General features: G+C 40.4%; 1 protein-coding gene across 1 annotated transcript in view; it reads right to left on the bottom strand.

Moving 5' to 3' along the window:
- Positions 1–21,060, bottom strand: part of col5a2a (collagen, type V, alpha 2a) — a 64,925-nt gene that overhangs the window by 42,932 nt on the left and 933 nt on the right. The window lies entirely within an intron of this gene.

Below are 21,060 nucleotides of genomic sequence, written 5' to 3'. Positions count from 1 at the left end.
ATAAAAATAATAAAAGAGTGGATTTAAAAACTTTTACAGTTGTTACAAAAGGAAGTTATTAAAGCTTCTGTGCAATTTTCTGCTAAAGGTTTTTGAAAAATGAAGAACTTTTACTTACTAGCCATTTTGACTGGAGATTAAATCTGAGTTTTGCACAGCATAATGCATGCAGGCTTGATCATGAACAAACTCCTAAATCTAAAATAAATGCAATCCACATATGCAAAATGCACCCTAATGTAAGAGGGCGAACATTAAAATGAGTGTGTTTTGGGGCTATCGTGTATTTCTGAGTATCAGCACTCTGGGTAAAGTTCAAACATTTGTTTTTCATATCCTCTCACGTCCAGGCCAAGCTCAGATCAAACTCGGCCTAGCACATGCACACAGCTTCCAAAATGTACCTTATATTTGAAGCACTTGCCTCCTCTTCCCATATCAGCTACAACTCACTCTAAGCTGTCTGGGCTTCACACTTGAGACCACAGCGTTTGTATATATATTTAGAGCAAGCCTATGATCCCACTATATTAGTCCGGTCATAAGTATGTAAAGAATGAACTTACACAAGCATGATCGTTTATTAAACGTATTGGCTTTAAAAATGTTTTATGGAAAAAACCTGAAAACACAAGAATTTAAAGCTTCTTTTAAGCTGCCTCAGAAATATTTGTGCAAACAAAACTCTTACTTGAGAACACAATCATATTTTAAAGGACCGATAAAGTGGAAAAACTCACTGTCCCTTTGTAGATACTTAATTCACTTTGAAGTTACATTCAACCAAATGTCTACTAAATTGACCATAACATTCTTTAACTCTAAACCTGCTCTAGTCCCAACCCTAACCTCCACCTCAACCTAAAACCTGAACCTAACCCTGGGCTGGAGAATGGGGAACCAGCCTTGTGACCGGAAGATCCGCTGAACTGACAGTACATGACTGACCTGCCCTTGAGCAAGACACCTAACCCCCAACTACTCCCCAGATAGGGCTGCTCACTGCTCCAGGCTAGTGTGCTCGCTGCCCCCTAGTGTGTATGTGGTGTTTCATTGCATGGATGGGTCAAAACGTGGGGGTGAAATTTCCCCACTGTGGGTCAGTTAATCTTGATCTTAACCCCGGTCCTAACCCTGAACCCAACACTGTGTAGAATTTCAACAGATAGTTTGTTTATCTGTTTGAATATCTGTAGATCATTTATAGGGGACGATAGTGGACAATCCAAATAAAAGTTTTAAATGAACTGTTTGAGGCCCGGACTGTAAAGTCTATATATGGAAACATCTCATTTTGAACTCATTGTTTTTTATGAGGTCACAACCTATGTGCACATTTGCATATCTTTGCCTACAGCGGTTTAGTCCCGGCCCATTCACACTGAAGCTATATGAAGTGTTACAGCCTAGGCTGCTTTTTGAATACAGCACAATGTACAGGGAAGCCAGCCAGAGTAGAGATGCTGCATATCACTGTTCTAAAAAATTATTTTACATAATTTGAAACACCGAGGCGGCACGGTGGTGTGGTGGGTAGCGCTGTCGCCTCACAGCGAGGAGGGCCTGGCTTCGATTCCCCTGCCGGGTGACCGGGGTCCTCTCTGTGTGGAGTTTGCATGTTCTCCCCGTGTCTGCGTGGGTTTCCTCCAGGTTCTCTGGTTTCCTCCCACAGTCAAAGACATGCAGTCGGGCCAATTGGACGTGCTAAAATTGCCCCTGGGTGTGAGTGACTGTCTGTGTCTGTCTGTCTGCCCTGCGATGGACTGGCGACCTGTCCAGGGTGTATCCTGCCTTCCGCCCAATGACCGCTGGGATAGGCTCCACCACCCCCCCGCGACCCTGACGGAGAAGCGGCTTGGAAAATGGATGGATGGATGGGTGAAAACACCGACTGATGTTTAGTCTGTGTTAGAAACGTATGATCAACAGAACAACAGAAATTGTTTAGAAAGATTTGGAAAATAATCTTGCTACATTAACTTTTATTGATTTTTTTTCCTTCTTTTTTCGCCGTTATTTTTTGGAAACTAAGTTTTATAAGGCACAGTAACAAAACCAGCCTGTGTACTCGTAAAGGATAAAGAGAGGCTGGAAAATAGTTTTGTAAAAATGAATTATGACTGGTTTTGGTGCATAAAACCACACAAATGCAACGAGTGAGCATCAGGGAGAAATAAAGACAGAAAAAAGTAGGACATGGAGCCTTTTTGATGATATATCTCACGAACATAGTTAACTCGTTACCTCTTCGCTCATGTTGACATTGAAGCCAGTCCTAAAACAGACAGATGTTGCTGCACGAACATGACATTTCCAGAATTCACTGCCTTTAATATTGATATTTACAGAACTTGTACTTTTGCCTTTTATACAAACTTGATACATATGTACAGATGTTGACAGACAAACTGGCAAAACTCTCCCAATCTAAAAGTGCCAGGCTGGATATTTCATCTCTCTGCATCTCCTGCCAGTGACCTCTTTGACTGGGGTTGATCTCTTCTGAGGAAATATTTATCGGCTGTTAAACTCTCTTGCATGTGGGGCGCGGTAAAAACTCTCTTTTATTTCTGAAGAAATGTTTTCTCAGATGAGCACAAAGCTACAGTAAGCTTATTGAATCAAAATGGACAATAAAATCGCAGGAACAACGGCTGAGTGAGTTTGTTTATCATGTGTATACAGGCAGGCTTTTCGTGTAATGCATGACATATTTTTTTCCAGGCGATGGATATAAACCAGCTCCACATTTCCTCCAATGCTATGTGGAACAACCCCCCCACTCCCCGTTCTCCTCGGGGACTAGAGCTAGCCCTCAGTCATGCTGCCCTTTGCAGGGTTTCCCTCCCTCCTCTGTTTTGTTTGCATGTCTGTGAGAGCTCACAGAGCCACCACAGCTGGCTTGCCATGGCGCTGGCTCACATCCCTCTGCTCTGTGTTGAGCAGGCTGTGTCCCAAAGGCAGCACCAGGATGTCTCCCATAAATATTTACTCTGAGCAGACTCACACTGGAGGGTTCCAAATTCACTTCATTAGCACTCGTTTTGTCTCCTTCTACCTTTAAAAGCACGTGGCACTCCAGACTGTTTTGCTCAGGCTAAGTGTTCCTGTCTGAAACAGACCTCAACCTGTTACTGAAGAGCTTAAACATCAGCTCCACATGGAGAACACTGTGTTCATCGATGGAAAGCTGTTGCCTGGAAGCTCTGAAATAAGGAAAATATACTTCATAAAATGGTTAGATCTGTTAGAATATGTCAACAACTGAAATACACTCAAGTTTATACGTTCCTAAAATGAAAGGCGTCAAGCATTGTTTGGAGCAATGCCAAGCAGCAGTTCTCCAGCTGGGGACCGCAGCCCCCTGGGATACCATAGCAAGTCTCAGAAGTTGTATGTCTACTTATTACATTTTTTTTGTCAGTTTATTAAAATCTGCTTGGGCCACGTCTACAAAAAAGATTATATTAAATATTATTAAACTAGAATACATGTCAAGCAGTCACAGCTCACGCCAACTTAATGAGTTTTCAGTAAGAGGGAGTCTTTGTGTTGGGAGGTCATTAAGTTTAAAGAATCTTCAGGTTCTAGAAAAGCGGATATGGAGATTCCTTAAACTTTTTTAAAAGGTTCTTCACATAACGTCTTTAGAGAACCTGGAGCCAGAAGTGTTTTAAGAAAGAGAAGAATGTTTAACTTATTATTCTTCAAAAAACTAACACTTATCAATTAACACTTAATTTCTTTCTTTTCTTTTAAGAACAATAAACGATATTTTAAAAAATCTCAGCCTGTAAGAGTTGTTAGATAAGCCACTGAAAATATAATTTTCACAAGGTATGACTGTTAAAATACACCAAGGATCCGCAAATACTCTCCACCATCAGTTCTGGTTCTTATTTGCTAGAATTTGTGTGCACCTTTGGTATAGGAAATTTCCATTTAACACAAATTATGCTCATCTCATGTGAAAATGTATCTGTATATATATATATATATATATATATATAAACCTTGTATCTCCATAATGATAACTTCACAGGAAAAGGGAAAAACCTACTTTACTTTTAATCTAAGTCAATGGAACCAGACATCTTTCCAAGTCATTTTGGGCCATTTCTTTTAGTCCATTCTTCAAATTGAAGAATTTTACACATAAAGAAGATCAGGTGTTTTCAAATGATGTCAAAAACTGAAAAACAACAAAAATGGAGATACAAGGTTTTGTTCCAACAGCAGTGATGTGGTAAGCTGTAACGTGATGTCGGTATGCTGCATAACAGAAAGCCCATAGCCAGCCTTAGAAAACAGCTAAGATTTTCTGGCAAAACATCATGAAAAGCCCCTCATGACAGCCGACTTAAACCTACATAAACATTTAGAAAGCCTTATAAGCATCTTCTATCATAAAGGCTGCTTTTGCCAACTTTGATGTCATAACACTTATGTCACATGACTTTGTCTGACATTGGGTTGTCCTGGCACTTTTATTGGGTGAAATGATATAGTCTGCTGTAAGAACTGACGTCGTAGCTTAGTGTATATCAGTGACACAGCGCTGCAGATGTGACCGCTGAAATCTAATAAACGGTCAAATAAAACTCTTTTTAACTAAGAGCCACAGAAAGTGCTCAGTTTCATTCAACCAGCTTGTCGTTTTGTCAGCACAGTATATCACACCAAGCTACAAAGTGTCACGACAACCTAATGTCAGAAGCAAAATCAGTCACACTGACCTCGAAGTTGGCAAATGCAACCTAACAGCCATTGGAATGAGTGTTTACAAATGTTTATGTGGGTCTATGTCAGTTGTCAGGGCGTATATTGGTGTCAAGTAGGGAATAATGATGACTTTCTTTTGTAATATTGTAAGAATTATATTTCAAATCATTCTGCACTGTGTTATGTGTGTTCCTATGTTCTTCCAAGTAAATCTTTCATGAATCTCCAGTTCATTAAACCCTCTTTAGCCGTTCTTTTACAGCATGACTCCGAAGACTTCTGGCACCTTCACGTTTTTAAAGAATGTATGAGAATGCTGCGTGTACAAAGACAAAAGAGCAGCCAACTCAATTTTATGATTAAAGATGGCAAGAAGCCCAAGCCCTGTGGTTTTCACCAGCAGGAAACATAAGCTGTGCACTCCACGGAGTAAGAATGTCAATTTTACTCTCGGGGGCCCCTGAAGAGGCCTTGGCATCCCGTAAAGCTCTACTCGGGTGCAATGACATCACTCCATCTAGCCTGTAGAGGGGTGGGGGGTGGGGGGGTAATTTATCACTTTGTTTAAACTAGAGGAACCACTTTTCTGGTTAAGTCTTTCATCTATTTTGGCAGGAACTATACATACAGTCAATGCTGGACCTCAAAAGTAAGTGTGAAACTACTTCACCCACATTTTGTTTGATCTAAGTACATCAAATGCAAATGATAAGTCCAAAGTTAAACTCTGATAATATTCACTTTGGGGTTTCCCGGAGCTACACATTTAATACAGTCCTGCGTTGTTTATGTGGAGCTTGTGGTCCCATGACTAAATTACAGGAATTAAATCAGGGGGAATAAAAAAAATACATATCCAAGCTTTGTGTGCTGGGAATGTTGTGGGTGTGTGTGAAAGCTCTCTGAGTAATTTAGGGATGAAGTCACTGAACGAATGTAGCATAGCGGGCCTTGAGATGAGACATGCCTGAGAAATAATCAATAGAAAAATTAGTTCCAAGTTTCCAAAAACACTTCAAACTAGTCCGTGCACTCTTCTGTTTATCCTGAAAACGGTGCTGGTGAGCTTACTGCTTGGCTGTTTTCATCATCTGGCCGGACTCTTCTAAGCTTTTGCATACTTTTCCTAATAGTCACGAGCAGCTGGTTTGGCGGCCGTGTCCTGTGAGGAGCCTTTTCCGGACGGAAGGGATTATTTCTCTTTAATTTCAGTAGATGCATGTGTTTCATTTCCAAAATGGACTTTTTTTGAGTCAAAAATGGGTCACAGGAATCATATTAACAGTTAATACTTCTGTTATGAATGCTGGGAGTCATGTAAACAGCATGGCCCCAGTAGACATCATGTGGCATGGGCTTAATATGGACTATTGCTGTTAACCAATGCTGCCCTTATACTGATATCTGATAGAAACACACCCTGTCTTGTCAAGTAAAATCATCTGAAATACAGTCGAGATCTTATATTTCTCCTGTTGAGGCTGTTGTAAGCTTGATTTAGGTTATTAAACTTATTTCTAGAATTATTTCTTATTTCTTATTTTTTACTTGTTTTAAGTAATTTTATCAAGTAAAATGAGCTCACTTTGTTGGCAGATAATTGGGCATGTTTTAGGAAATGAGCTTGAAACAGGAAAAAATGATCTGACAGGATATAAATGCATTTAATAAAATGACCGTCTCAGATTGGGAAATGTTGGATATATTGACTAGATTTAGGATCATTTCACTTGACAAGAGCACAACACAATTGAGAAAGAGCTATTGTGTGTTTGTGATGCACTCGTTTAAGAGCTGTTATATAAACTATCCCATAGGCATTAGGTAGCTGTATCAAAGTTATTAATATGTACGAGCTCCAATGAGAAACCTGCACCAAAGGGTTGCCCATGAACTGTCCAGTCATCTGTATAAACTGCTTCAATGTACTGAGAGGATGAAACAGAAAGCCCTGTTCAGACCCAGACATTAAACATCACCCTGTCCAAAGGAAATACCACCTAAAAGAGGTTTCCTGCAGGTCAGATAATGCGAGAACATGCTGACCTAAAGGGTGACGAATCTCCTTTTAAAACACATTTTCTCTATTATCACATCCCTAAAGCATCTAAACAGTGGAATTGTTTCAGGCAACTGATAATTAATAGTATTACAAATGAGAACAGCCTTTATCATAGTGCACCACTATGCACTAAACACCACTATTTAACTGGGTCATTCTACAGAAACATCCACTTTTCTATGTCTCCATAGGAGTCACTGGTGCTGCCGATCCTCATTGGTGTTACACAAAGGAAAAGAAACACCAGAGACATTTTTACTGAAGAATGCATTTTACAAAACGGCTGCTACAGAGCATCAAACCATGTTTGTCAATCACGGAATATCAACTAAAATAAAAATCCATTTGTATTATTTATTTATTTTATTTCCACAATTACCTCAGAATAAAGTCGGTCACACCAGTGATTAAAAACCAACAGTGTTGGACAGTAACTGAGTAACTGAGTAACTGAGTAAATGTAATTAGTTTGTGTACTTTAGTATTTTTGGTGTATCTGTACTGAAGTTTCTCCATTACTGGGCGTCTTTTTCCTTTCACTCCACTACATTTCAGAGTCTAATATCCGACTTTTTCCTCCACTACATTTTGAGAAATCTGTCGTTCCTTTTGGTTTCTGTGTGTATAAAAACGTAACATGTCAAAACGAAAGAAGCGCAAAGCCAGAGCACCAATCAGGGCCCAGCGGTCACTTTGTTTAGAGCTGGTTTTGACCTGTTGGTCATACCGACCCAGTGCAGCACGCGGTTCAACGTCAGCGCAGCAGCGTAAAACTTTGGGAGAGTCTGTTCAACATAAATGATGAACTAACCTAACTTTGTGTAAATAGAGCTCAATATAGAAATATGTCCACATATGCAGTCGAGACTGACGCGGCTTTTTTCTGAATTTCTACAAACACCATTTCATTTTATAGTAAATGAGTTTGGGCTGGTTTATGTTTATGAACAGACGCCTACAGATCAACATAGTAAAGGAGCTCATCTGTGATCCTGAGTTTAAAGCCAGTTTTTATTCAACTTAAACTTGGAACTAAGTTGTAAATAAATCTGAAACTGAAACTTTGCTTGTGTGTAAAAAGTGATTTCAGAGCCACTCGGTTCTCCCTGATGGAAACTGTTTACCTTCAGTGTTTTGTGCTTCTGATCATTTTAATAGACGTCAGCGTCACTAATTAATGACGTTCTATTAAAAGACTGGTTTACCAAGAGAGACGCTGGAGGACTTTCACCTGAAATGAGTTCATGAAGCCAGTCTGGTTATAAAAATGATAACAGGACCAGATCAGAGCCAGAATTAATCTTTTAGTACTTTTACTTTATACTTAAGTACATTTGAAGGCAAATACTTTAGTACTTGTTCTCAAGTGGAGGTCTAAACGGAGGAACTTCTACTTTTACTGAAGTAATATTTTACCTTGGGGGTCTCTACTTTAACTCAGGTACATTACATGATTTGTGTACTTTGTCCAGCACTGAAAACCAGTATTGCTAAATTGAGGCTCAAGAAGGTGTAATTGTTATATAAGTTATGGTTTTATTTAATATCTAAATCAATTGTAACTCAAAGATGTTTTTCAAGTGTAATATATCTGTAAACGCCGTTTATATTGCGTTAAAATTTCATAAATAGTGGGAAAAGCATCTTGTTCCATGAACATTTAAAGTAAAGAAAGTCCTTTCCTCTCTTGTAAAGTTATTTTTTGGAGATTTTCTTGTAACGGTGACTACATGCTGCTTACAGGCCAAATGGATGCAAGTGCTAATATAATTAGTTATGGGTTGCAGTTAAAAAAAGAACATTAGCAAGTGTGTCCAGGTCAAATTAGACAAAAAAACTGAGTTTGGGTGCCTGATCTGGCTAAATTCAGTCAAGATAAGCAAACAGAGAGACGGCCAACATTGTTAGAACAGAGACAGCAGATTTGTCTGGAGCAAGTCATGAAATCCAACCAACATAAAAGAGCAACTTAGTCCTGAACAGTTTACAAAGCAGCAGCACAGCACATGGGCACCAGGCTTCGGCATTCTTTGATTCCTATTTATGGAGTGCATTGATTGGGAACACATTCCCAAGTTATCACCAGACCTTAACTGAAGGAAATATGGCAAAGCATTAATACAGCAAGATGTGCTTACTTTAAACACTGCAGTATAAATCCTATACAACACAAATCCATGTTTTATAATAAAAGTCTATTCAGTTCTCCTGAGTTGAAACACATGGCAGAACAAGTTCACCGGCTGTCCTCCACAAGGTAACAGCATCAAACGTGATTTGGCCTATGACTCAGTCCAGTGTGCAGACATTTCCACATAAACTTGTCTGGCACAGAAGGACTGGGGACGGAGGTACGATGTGCGGTACAGTCATTTCATTCCTAAGTTCCAAAGAGGAGAGTGTGTTATAGCGTTCAGCTGACCCGCTTTACTCTAGTTCCAGAGTAGATTATCCGAGCTCATGTCTTGGTTTCACTGCGGCCGTATTTTCTTCACAAGGTGTGGGACTTGATACCCAAATCTCTTATATACTGTCCCCAAGAGGAAGGCTTCAGCAGCAGAGAAGGAATAAATACAATCCTCAGTTTTCATCCCACTCAAAGCAGCCAGTCACACTCCAGAAGACAGCCGATTTGTCATTTCGTATATACAGCGCTTCCCAAAAGTATCTGGACACTTCACTTTGGTAAACTTTAATGAGGTTTATAAAATCTTTAGTAAAATGAGAGGTTTGTTTCAGAGAAAAACACTTTTGGCACCACATCAGACTAATAGTAGACTATTTGTGCGGAGAAATCCTGGATTGGGCAGCACCAGTTTTCCGTAAATGTATATTTAAGTTTGCGCGTAAGGTCTTTATTAAGTCCTTAGTAAAACTAGTTCGTTCCAAACTATCATTTCTCTAAATTTAGTTGCGCCACAAATCCGTAAATCATGTCTTAACTTGTAACAACTAACTAATGCATACGTCGCTTTAACATGACGATAACATGTTCAGAACCCGCTGCCATGGAAACGCGGTGGCATCTTGAACTGACTCTTTCCAAGATACAATATCCGGCATGAAAGAGAACGATGTGTACAAGATAAACGGAATAAAACTCCTTATCTACAGTCACTGTCTGTTTGTTCTTTAATGTTTCCCCGAGACAAAGCAAATATGCAGCTTTTTAAATGATGGTTTCTGGCTGACCAACACAACAAAAGCCTCAGTTTAGACAATTGGGCAGCTGCTGAGTCTGCTGGAGCTGTGGGTGTTTAGCTTCATGCTCTGAGTTTAAACCAGGGTGTTGGTTAAGGCTCTAGGTGAAACCACAGCATAGTGTTTAGAAATTTTAGCTTAATTGGCCAAAAAGTCTTGTTTTTGGTCTTGTTTGTGCCTCTACGTGGGTTACGATGGCTACCCCAAAACTTGTTAAGGGGGAGATGTAAATAATTAGTAACTACTAAGCTCAACATTAAAACTAGTTTGTGTGGTGCAGCTCGTTTTGATTTAGTAACGCATGAACCTTAACTTAGTAAACGCTCACATTATGACTAGCCGTAACGTTTGGCGGTGGAAATGTCTGGGGCTGTTCTTTGGACAGTGGTGTTGTTGAGCATTTTGGTTGCAAACCTTCAGAGAAACTGCTCAAACGATACAAAACACATCAGCCTCATTTTGAAAGAAGACTGCCAAAAAAGAAAGTGACCCTCTTGGAATGGTCTGTTTAAAATAAATGCGACTTGGTTTGGCATTTCGTTTTTTACCACAATAAACCTAACACAGTGTGGCGCCAGTGTCCAAATACTTTCTGGGCCACTGTATGGCTCCTGCAGTATACCTGTTGAACCATTCTATAGGCACCCTATGAATAGTTCCCCTGTTCAGATGTGGTTGATCTTCAATTACACTGCACAGAATCCACCGTTTTCTTAACCTCTTATGTAATTGCTTCATTTTCAACACTTTTCCAATTTAATTGGAAAGGACATTTCTGGAGCTGCGTCCTATTAGAAACTGGCAACGGCTGAAAGCTATGTGTTGAAAAGTATAATCCATGACCCGTGCTGCTGCCATGATCTGTGTCCAAGCTCAGTATCATTTCATCTAGCCATGATATTAAAGGTTTAGAAGAATTTTATCAGACTTTCCTGAAAGGATTTTGCCCCCATATGTATAAAGAATGTAATAGACTTTGAAAAAAAGAAAAGCCCTTATGTGGAGCAGTAAACCAGAGCCATCTAAACGCTCTGCTGTCCATAAAGGAGAGGAGAGGAGAGGAGAGGAGAGGAGAGGAGAGGAGAGGGGAGGAGAGGGGAGGAGAGGAGAGGAGAGGAGAGGGGAGGAGAGGAGAGGAGAGGAGAGGAGAGAAGAGGGGAGGAGAGGAGAGGAGAGGAGAGGAGAGGAGTTGGTCTCCCTTGGCAAAGCTCAGTTGGGCCTAGACTCAGATGGCTGTCATCTGTACATTAGGTACAAAAAACTGAATACCTAAGTTTATGTGTTGTTCACAGGCCAACTGTGAGTACATTTTGGCCTCAACTTGGCTGGTATTCCAAAACCTAATAACATTTGTCCCCATTTTTTCACAACTTTTATCATTTTTTTAAACCGTTTGAAAAAATCAGCTCAACATCACCTTCTGAGAACATTTCATTATAATCAGACTAATAGAGTTTGTCCAAAATGACTAGGAATACAAACTATTTACATACATTTAAGAAGTTTCATTTCATAGATCAGAAATTCTGTCATGATTTTTAAAGCGCGTTTGCTCCTCATGGGTATAAAGACTTTTTCCAAAGACTTGGAAAAAAAGAAAAGTCCTCGTGTGGAACTATGTGGAACAGTAAACCACAGCCATCTAAACGTTCTGCTTTCCATAAATCTGCAAGAACTCAAACCACTCTTTTAAAACAATACCATCTCCAAAATAATAGAATAAAATGTCTGTTCAATCCAGCCATGTGGTTTCTGATAGCAGTACGGTCCACCAGTTACACCTCAAGTAAATATTTTCTAGCTAAATTTGCCACAGTGTAATATGAGAGCGCATGTTTTTGTATTACTTGTTTCTATATGTGAAAAAGTTTACAGGTTTTATCAAGTAGGGATAAAAACTATTTCCATTCACATACATTTAAGAACATTTGTCCTCCCGCAGTAAAGCTGCCATTTCCATTTCACAGATCAGAGGGTTTGTCGTGTGTTACAGTAGTGCAATGACTTTTTCTGCAACAAAGTAATGCGACACATTACAGTTACTGGCGTAACAAGAATTACGCTACTCAGACGTCTCAAAAAGAGCAATATTTCTAACACGTGAAGCATTTGAAGCATAAATTTCCTCCAAACTCGGTTTTTATTCAGGAATAACTGTATAAACTTTTCATTTTATTCATAAAGATTTTAAGTGCTGCTGTATTTGAAGTGGCAGGAGTGTCATTTTAAATGATGTTTACTGTGATGGTTATTTCCTAAATAAAATACTGAAAGGACTATTGGGTTTTTCCCTTGTTTGGATTTAAATATACATTAAAGAGAAGTAATGTATCGAGTGTATTGAGATTACTTTATCCAGGCAATAATCAGTAAAGTAATCCCATTACAGTTTCCGAGGAGTAACTGGTAAAGTGTAATGTGTTATTTCCTCCTATACTAGTCCCAAAAAAAGTCTTGGTTTCTCTCAATGGTTCTTCTTCACGCTTTTAAGGAGTTAAGTCTCCGTTGGCACTGTTTACAAAGTGCCCAGATGTCTGTAAAGCTATTCTGTGAAGCATCTATAACATTAGGTACAAAAACGTGAAGTGGAAATAATGGTACTTAGGTTTATGTGATGTAAAAAGGCCCACTGTGTGTATATTTTGGTGTCAACTGAACCTCCTCATGCCATAGTGGGCGTATCAAAACCTTGGGTTTTACCCAATTTTTAAAATGAGTTTTTACACCATTTGAAAACAACAGCTTAACATTAAATTGTGTGAATGCTTAATTATGAATTATGAATAGACTAACAGAGTTTGTCTAAAATAACTAGGAGTTAAGAAACTATTTACATTAACATACATTTAAGAACAGTTTTCCAAGTTGCGTTTCATAGCTCAGAGATTTTGTCATGATTTTAAAAAGAATTTTGCTCCAACTGTGTATAAAGACTCCACTGTAGCAGACTTGGAAAAAAAGAAAAGCCCTTGTGTGGAATAATGTGGAACAGTAAACCACAGCCATCTAAACGCTCTGCTTTCCATAAAATCTGCAAGAACTCAAACCAGTCTTTTAAAACAATACCATCCCTGAAATATTCCAGGAATAAAATGTTGTCTATTTCATCCAGGTGTGTTTGTGTGATTTTTGATAGCAGTACGGTTCACAAGTTACACCTTATCATGTAAATATGTTCTGGATAAATGTGTGAGTTTGTCCAAAATGACTAAATAAAAACTATTTACATTAAGAACATTTTTTCAAGATGCCATTTCATAGAGCAGAGGTTTTGCCATGGCAGTGATGATAAATAAGCATTGCATTTGTAAAATGAATTAAAACGTGAGCTAAAGAACTACCTAGCCATTTGCATTTGTTGGTCCCCAAGTGTCCATAATTATGATTGCAATGATTGTCAGCCAGGGAAAATTGTCATAATTCCTTAAACATGCTCCAGAAGAGGGACGACGGATGGAACACACCAACCCCCGGGGGGAACTGGGAGCATTCCAGTTTTACTGACTCATGCCTTTCGCTGATACACGCAAGGAGCTCAAATCTGGCATAGTCATTTTCCAGGCGTTCAGATTATATTAAAGGCAGTACGGTTTACACATTTAGGCCCTTAAATGGCCAAGACTGGCCTGCAAGTCCAAATCTTTAATGCACACGACTACAACTTAAGAACTACCTCAGCCGTTCATCCTGTAGCCTAAGCAGTAACTGGAGAATAATTAGAATGCGGGATACCAGGGATTTTAACAGGTTAAGCAAAGAGAAAAGTGATGGTTTAGAATAAGTCCTGGTTTTAAGGTTAGAAGTTGGCACTAGTGAATCGTCCCTCAGAAGTCCATATCAAGGATTAAGAGGAGGTTTCAAATCAAAAATCAAGAGACAGCCAAACTAAAGGATTTACCAGACTCTATACTTAAATAGGATGGCATGTCCTCTAGCCCTACCCTGTTCAAAGAAAGAGTCCATCTTCAAACTGAATATAATAGAATTTCTACTCCTCTGGAGGAACACAGACTGTGGAGAATGTGATATAAATTGTATGTATTTGGAGATAATGAGGGTAAGCTTTTAGCCTTACAAGCTCGCAGGTCCACTGCTTCTAGAATGAAAACACAGGTATGATCCACAGCTGGTACCACTTTACATAACCATGAAGATATCAGTGACAGATTCTGTAGTTTCCTCACATCTTTGTGTGCCTCACAGTATCTCATTGATCCAAATCAAAAGCATTCTTTTTTCTCGAACTTGGACCTGCCGTTAATTAGCAACCAACCTAATCCTAATCTGGGAGACCTGCTTGATTTGCCTAAAATCACCACATCAAAAATGGCAATGCAGAGTGGTGATTCAGCAGGACCAGATGGAAATATTTCTCTTGGCCAAAGAAAACAAAAATCGGCTCTCTGTGATTCATACAGACCGGGGCAGTCATGGGCTGGAGGTTAGGGAACCAGCCTTGTGACCGGAAGGTCACTTGTTTGATCCTCTTAGCCAACAGAATATGACTTAGGTGCCCCTGAGCAAGGCACCTAACCCAAAAATGCTCCCAGGGCGCTGCGGATAGGGCTGCCCACCACTCTGGGCAAGTGTGCTGTCTTCACTAGTGTGTATGTGGTGTTTCACTGCAGGGATGGGTTCAATACAGAGGTGAAATCTCCCTGTTGTGTCATTTAAATTTTATACAAGCTGATTGGTTGAGAGGTTTTCTAGCCGTGCTGTTATTTCACCGTAACATCACAGGTTTTTCACAAACACTGTATCACTCCACTGAGACGCCGTTGCTAAGCAACGACTTTGACAGATGTAGGAGACGCTCAAGCCATTTGAACGTTTTCACTTCTTACTTTGCCACAAACAGAAAAAGGGACACTGTTAAGATCACGTTAGACCGACAGCCGATTTGGTCCGACTCTGAAGACGAGACGACGCTAAATTCCCAAACTGTCGTCACCACTGAGCAGCTTTTCAGTCGGCAGCTGAGACAGAAGAACAGCTGAACAACCTGGAATCAGCCGGGAAATGAACCCAACACCATTCGCCAGACGTGTCTGATCTTCAGAGTCGGACCAAATCAGACTGAGCCATAAAACTGACCCAATAAAGAACAGAGAAGCTGCTCAGTGGAGACGACAGTTTGGGAATTTAGTGTAAGGAGCCGAACTCCTTATCGAACTCGCGACCTCCTGATTACAGGGCCAACGCCTAGACATTAGCAATACTTTAGAGAAGGCTGAATTTGCATGTTGCTACACTACAGGTGGAAAATCTCTTCAGGACCCCTCAACTGCCTGGACACCTTTACAACTGGTTTGAGCTAATTAGAGAAGCCAGGGAACATTAAAATTTTATTAAAAAATGGCTCTTTATAGAACCATGAACACTTAAAGAACCTTCTGCATGATTAAAGGGTTCTTTTGCACCATGACAGCAGCGTTCTTCAGATTGATGGAGTATGTGTTTTATATGGTTCTATATAGAACCTTTTTGAAAAGTGTTCTATATGGCACCAAAAGGGTTCTTCTGTTGTTACAGGCCCAACATCATAATAATAGAAGAATGTTTTTTGGTGCTATATAGAACCCTCAGTGCATTCTCCATCAATATGAAGAGCCATTTGATGATGCAAAGAACCCCTTAATCATGCAAAGGGTTCTTTGAGTGCTTGTTGTTCTATATAGAACCAATTTTATTTACCATCATGTTTAAGAGTGTAGATGTAGGCAGACCTAGCTTTAGGACTCTGGACCAACAAGGTGTGCATGTGTGATCCACTGTAAGTACGCTGGTATCATATCCACTGAGATAGCAGCTGAGAGCGATTGTCCTGTGGATCAGAGCCTTCTTGGGCTGGCTGTTTGGGTGACAGTACATCACTGCTATGTTGCGACCTGGACCGGTTGCTTGAGTGACGCTGTATCCCAGCTATGAGGCTCTCTGGACTGGAGACCTGATTGACATTACATCGCAACCTGGGCAGGCTGCTTGGTTGATGCTGCACTGCAGCTGTGGGGCTGCCTGGACCGGTAGTGTTCGGCTGCATGACCTGTGCTGTGCACCTAGGAGACCTTTTGACCCTGCTGCCTAAGTGACGGTACATCACAGCTACATTGCTGGGCCGTCACTAGGGTTACACTGCATTGCATCTAAGAGGCTGCCTGGACTGGTGCTGCCCAAGAACATTTTTGGCTTTCAAGGCTTCCCAGGCCAGCCTCCTGTGAGACCTTCCCCCACGGCTAAGGATTCTTTCCAGCTAGCTAAGATACTCTATACCATGGTTAGTGAAATCCCACCTTGAGCATGGGAAAGACACTATTTAAACAAAAGTGATGATGATGATGACTCTTACTGGTAGAGTATGCCGTCCTTGCCAGGCACAGCAATCAAACCTCAGTCTACCGTGTGGAGACCAGCAGTATTACCCACTCTGCTACACCAGCCACACAACAAAATCCTAGGGAAGATTTCTGGACCTGAGCCATCCACCTCAGGCTAATCATGGAACGCCCTTCTCTTTATGAAGTATTCAAGCTCTAAACCAGACCAGACACCATAACAAACAGGGTAATCGACGCCAATCAAAAGCTGCCTCTTATTTAACCATCAAGGGGTGCACTGGGGTAATGTGCTGCATTAAAAAGCAGCTCGATATGTCTAATGTACTCTATGAGGCAAGCCCGCATGATCTTCAGATAAAAGGAAGCAGCTGTATAAACACGCAAAGCTTGCAAATCGGTTCACGGGAGCTTAACGTCATTTTGTCTTCTGCTCACCTTTGAATGTTCTGCACAGGCATGCATAGCATCTGTTTCAGTGCGTTACATTTCCACCAGGTCGAGGTTGAGAATATTCATACGCTTCTTCCTCCCACGCTGAGATGGGAGGATGAGGATTAGTTTCTAGCTTATTTGGAAAAGTAAATTGGTTTGTTCCTGATAAAAGGAGAGTAGCATGGCTGCTTTACGCCACGTGCCCCTGTTTTCCATGTTCTCCCGACATTAGCTGTTCACTGACATAGTGTTTCTAACATCAGCGATAGAGCTTCCTCTCGAGGAGTGCTAGCCAAGGTTTGTTTTAATATTTTCCGAACGCTGCCAAAGCAACCAGTTTAACATCTGGAAGTCATCCCCCGGCCCTGCATTTGCTGACTGCCATCATTTACTTTATAAGTAGTTCCCATGGAGAAGTCTCATGAGCAAGATCAACATTAAACATCTATCATCCAAACTGCCCGTGCCGCTGAGACGTCGAGGGGTATCTCCGCAGGTTCCAACAGACGCTGTGGACACATGAAATGGTTCCCAGTTCAGGTGGAAGAACAGGCTGTCATGTTTTCCAGGGTAGGATGTTTTTTGTTTTTTTCGTTAGAGGCAAAGAGGCATGTCATCAAGTCACTGCACAAAAATGCAGCACATGTTTTCCATCAGCACGTTGCTGCAGACCTAACTGAGTTCACATATTTGGACACTTAGCCTATTTGTTGCAAAGTAACTGATGTGGCAACAATGGCTGCCAGCAATTTTGAGGAACGAAAAGATGCCATTGGTGCAATCAGAAGCAGCAGTTTATTGTACATACAGTCATATGCAAAAAAAAAGCCTGAGTCAAATTACACTTTGCTGATTTTCTCTCTGAAAATAGCTTAAATGTGTATTTTTAGGGCGCAATTTCTATTTTTTGCTGAGAATAAAGCAACACTTCTGTTAAAGCTGGGAAAAAAACAGCATTACTAAGTCAAAGGATTGAAAACAAGCTAAAATACGGTGAGCTCTCTGCTGAGAGTCGACCTGCAAAGCTTGAAATAATCATTTAAAAGTCAGAGACGTCATTTCAGATTCCATGACAGTTTTTTAGACCATGTTGTACGTTAACATCACACACAACAAGGTCCAAAAGCTCTGTGTTCAGGCGTCAAATACAAAATCAATCCAATGTTTTCTTCCCTTTGAATGCTCTTTCAATGCGCTTGGGAAAGGGGTCTGAAGCAAAACCCACCTTACAAAATGCTCTCTTGGGTGCAATTACACATTTCCACCAGAGGGGTCTCCAAATCCCCAAAGCTTACAAAGTGTAGCTTTAACATACTGGAATAAATGAAATATAAAACATGCTCTAACTTTTACAAAGGCCATGTTTTATGTTCCCATTATGTTAAATTCAGTAAATCAACAGTGCAGTTTTGAATTAAAGTGTGCAGAAGTGTGTGCTCTGTAGAGGATGTGTTCATTTATTTTTGCTCAGAAAATCAACAGTAATGCCATGTGAGCAGGGGCGAGCAAACTTTGTTCACTGTACAAACTTTAAGAGAAGTTCTAAATTAAAAGATCCAACATTATGACATGATTTTTTAAGTTGTGTGGTTGTTATAGTGTTTGCGTTGGTCATGAAAACATGAAAAGCACACTCCAAACTTTGCTGGACGGATGTCTTATAGTATTAGGATTTTTCCTTTATTTCTTATTAAATACATTTCCTTATTATCACATGTACCGACTGCACGAACAAACTGGACTAAGCCTACTGCCAGAACGATGTTACATTGCCCAGCGTTTTCAACCGTGCAGTTTTCTCAGAACCAGCAAATTGTACTCTGTCTTTCCCAGGCATGATGAGGCCTGGAACTGGGCTTAAATGCATGGATAATGAAGACATTTTTAGTACCAAATAACAGGGTAAAGAGGTTCCACATCAGAGACTGTTCTTCATTAAGCGTTCTGGTTATATCACATGTGACATCCATCTAATAGCTGAATCATAATAAAGCTTTAAACATATGCCTGAACAAGCTTCAATGCAACCTCAGTGCCACTCGTATGCCCATTCCACAAAAAGCACTCTCAGCATTTATGGAGAGCCCAAATGCCCACAAAGGCCTTTTTTACTGAGCCGTCTTTTTTCTCAGAGCACATAAATGTTACTGTTGTGGTCCAACTTCTCAACAGCAGCTGTTGGCAGTCCTTCACTTTCATCAAACTCTATTCTTATATGAAGCCTCATGGCATCATATGTACGGTCGTGTGCAAAAGTTTGGACCCCCCCCTGGTCAAATGACATGTTTTGTTGGTGGTAAATTTACACAAAAATAGTGTTTATAGAATTTTGGTACGTAGTTTCTATTCATTTGCTGAGTTTAACATGTTGGGAAAAAAGAAAACATGAAATATAAAATGTTTCTTAACTTTTGCACAGGCCACATTTTATAGGGTTTTTTTAACATATTAAATTCAGCAAATCCTCAGTAGTTGTGTATTAAAATGTCCAAATGACCAAACTTTCACATACAACGATACGTATGTTCACGATTAGTATTTAATTCACATGATTCGCAAACTTTTTTAACTTTTTTGTGACGACATTTGTCTTAGTGCCCAGCAGACGATGTCACTAAGGTCATTCAAAACCTCAGTGTGCAGCGGCTAGCAGGACCGTCTGTCCAACAGCAGAGGCAGCACATAATACATGTTATATATCCTCCTTTCCACTAGAACAACTGTGTCTTTGGCCCATAAGACACTGTTTCATCCATCTCTGACAGAGGCTGTAAAACAGTCTGATTAAATTTGCTGCCCGGCAGCAATTCATGCAAAATGAAATGGGCTTGGAGCAAAGACAGATTAATACTTGATGTCGAGAGTCATTATTCTGGTTAGTCCTGTATAAACTAAAGCAGGAACAGAGGTTAGGACCTGGAATAATAAAGAGTTTACAGGTAATTGAGGTGAACATGGTCTGAATATCCATTGCAATTCATTGTACTGCGTCATTACCGATGGGTTTGAAGGCAATTCCAACATTATATCGTGTTCAACCAGTATTGAAGAGGTGTTCCTGTTGAATTCTACTTCTAAAGTTTAATACAGCACATAGGCTTCCACAGTGCATATATCTATAACAGTTGCATCCTCAAAATGATCTCATACAGCTGCTTTAGAGACGCATCATTTCTAAAAAGCATTTTCTTCTGTGCCCATTGAAGCCAATGGGTGAGGAGATACAGCACAAAAGTGATCTTGGAGTCATGCATTTCATACAGAAACCCAACACCGCTTTAAACACTGTTGATAAAATCTTTGGGATTCCATTTTAATAGAATTTACTTCCATAATAGATCCAAGAACACATTGAAACAAGTGGGATTTGCTTTTTTCATCTCCTGTTTGTTACAGAAATTCCCAAATTCTCCGCCTCTGAGTCCATTTGGAAACCTCTTTGGAGGAAAAGCTACAGTATCTCCAGGAACACAAACATGCCCCCAAACATGCGTAATCCAAAATAATGCGTGCTATTCGTCGGTCACAATGCGCGCATACTCTGGCAGACGGAATGTTTAGGAATGGTCACTGGATAGTTTTGCTATTTCATTCTTTTTTCCGTGCTAGCTGTCCAAACGGTCACAGTCAAAGTGTAGCAGTCATTCGCCACAAGGTGGCGCATTTTCAGCCCCCCGCCATGTTTAATGATCCTGACCAATTACCAAAAGTGGAACAGTCACTACAATTAGCCATATGCTAACATTCCACAGCATTCACTTCAACTCAGGTAGAGAAAAGCTCTTCAAGCTTTCTCCATGTTCAGGATTCGTACCTATGTTTGGAAAGCGATGTTACGCCAAATGACATCAGTTAGAGGAAAAAGTGACCTCATGTTTCAAATTCACTGAAACATACAGCGTTACTGAGGTAATGGCGCTCAGGTGTTCGGGGCCCAGACGCTTTTTTTTTCTTCTCTCACATGTTCTCATTCCGCTCCTCCCTCCTAACATCTGCCCTGAATTAGGATGCAAGCTGTGTTCCTTCAGAGACGCGTGAGCGCAGTGTTGAAATTGACTCCACAGATGTGAAGGGAAAGTGCTGGAGAACCAAGTTCTACAGCCAACATCTACAGAGTCTGAGAACCATCAAGAGCGTCAGCTCTTAGTACCGCTCATGTTTCACACAGCACGTTATCCTGCTGAGAAAACAGCACAGACCAAAATTCAATGCCTGTCTATGCTGGTTAAGCTGGTCTAGTGTTGAACTGGTGCTGGGTTAGATGGTCACCCAGTACAGTCATGCTGGTTGACCAGCATACCAACTTTT

This window comes from Pygocentrus nattereri, chromosome 6, assembly GCF_015220715.1.
Source record: "Pygocentrus nattereri isolate fPygNat1 chromosome 6, fPygNat1.pri, whole genome shotgun sequence".
In the NCBI taxonomy this organism is placed as follows: domain Eukaryota; kingdom Metazoa; phylum Chordata; class Actinopteri; order Characiformes; family Serrasalmidae; genus Pygocentrus; species Pygocentrus nattereri.
This window is presented reverse-complemented; position numbering and strand designations above follow the sequence as displayed.